Raw genomic sequence first — 2,015 nt, forward strand, 5'->3', positions numbered from 1 at the left:
TTTTTTTTTTTTTCTTTTTTTTTTTTCTTCTTTTCCTTCTCCCATAACGCGTACGATTCATCGCGTTTATAATACCTTATGCTATTTATGTCAACTATCTCTCGAAGATATGGGAAATTAATTCTAAAGTTACCTCCTATTCGAATTTCTTATAAAGATTCACAAAAAGAGGGAGAGAGAGAGAGAGAGTGAAATAGAAAAGCGTCGAATTTCAAGGATGAAAAGAGATTCTCGACCAATTTACTCGCCATAGAAACAGACATTAGGGCCACTACTCCCACAACGACTCTTGAAATTTGTTCTTCGCTCTTTTTTAACCTTTTTTTTTTTTTTTTCTTTTCTTTTTTTTCCCCTTTTTTCCTTCCATCTCATTTTAGTCTGCGTAGTCGAAATATAACAAATCCCTCGTTTACCGTTAAGAACGATGATAACGCGTCACTACTACTACTACTACTACTACTACTACTACTACTACTATTACCTGTAGCCGTTTGATTTATAAACGCGAGAAAACAGAACAAAATACGCGTACGTAGAAAGGTAGAGAGAAACAGAGAGATAAATGGATAGATAGGTAAAGAGAGAGAGAGATAGAGAGAGAGAGAGAGAGAGAGAGAGAGAAAACACGTATCGAGAAAGAAAAGATCAAACAGGTGTCCGGCCATCTCGCACGTCGTTGCACGTCAGACTGTTCAGAGTTAAATTTAACGACTCTTCTTCTGGCTGGTCCGTAATTCTGCCTGTTTTACCTATAGACCAAACCATCACTACCATCACCAGTACCAACACCAATACCAACACCAACACTACTGTTCATCCTGTTCCTGTTCCTACTCCCACCGTTCGTTATCATCCTGTAACTTTTTCTCCACTCTCTCTCGTTTAACAGGTGCTCAACCAATCTCTCTCTCTCTCTTTCTCTTTATATCTATCTTTCTCAACCGTTTCCAGCCGTAGTGCATAATTATAGACAGAACGCGGCATTAAAAGTAGACCTAGAGCAAAAAGTACGACGATAATTATAGGCGACATCCTATTATTCCGCTTACTTTTATTCTTATCATTTCCTTCTTCATTTTTATTCATTTTTCTTTTTCTTTTTCTTTTTCTTTTCTTTTTCTCCTTTTTTAACGAGGACAATTAGATATTGTCGAGGATCAACGGGGTTTTCTTTAACGCGTTTAAATCTAAATAACAGTTTTTCGGAAAGATCATAAATTTTCAGATATAATTGACCGAGACGTTTTAAAGTACCGTAAATATATTTCAGACACGTATATACGTAATGCGAAAATACAAGTGTGTTGTATCTATTTTTATGCATCTACTTACTTACTTACTTACTTACTTACTTACTTACTCACTCACTCGGTCGCTCGAACACAAACGTATGTATAAATAGTTGTATCATTGATACACGAGTTATATGCATGCATGCATGCATGCATGCATATATATCCATCCCTTCTTGCCTTCTTTCAAATCGCGATACAAAAGGTGCACAATACCGAGACACTTGCCATTCGGTCGACCTCTTTCTTTTGCCAAGAACATTAGTTACATACTTCAAAAAGATAATTTACGATAATTTCTCAAACGTTATTATCATCGATGTTTTACGATCGGTAATAACGACTTTGTAATAAGCCTGGTCTCTTCTCCCTCCCCCCTTCTCCTCAACTTTTTCTTTACTTATTTTTTCTTTTATTTTTTGTTTTTACCACCCCCATATTTTTTTTCTACTATTACTTCTCATAAGTCTTACGACTCTACCGACATTATTCCGAGTCATCCATAAAATACGATTTTCACTCGTTAGTTATGTTAAATTCTGTACTCATTTGCAAGTATACACATTTACAAATATATATATCGATAATAATCGTCTAGAAATTGTGAAAGTATCGGTCGAGAGATATTTTCTCTTAAATACCAAAGAAAAAGATGTAAAAAATCTCGAACAAAACCTACTTTATCGTTGTAGAATAAAAAGAAGAAAAGAAAAAAAAAAAAAA

Source organism: Polistes canadensis, unplaced genomic scaffold (genome assembly GCF_001313835.1).
Source record: "Polistes canadensis isolate GaletaPanama2010 unplaced genomic scaffold, ASM131383v1 scaffold_20, whole genome shotgun sequence".
Lineage (NCBI taxonomy): Eukaryota > Metazoa > Arthropoda > Insecta > Hymenoptera > Vespidae > Polistes > Polistes canadensis.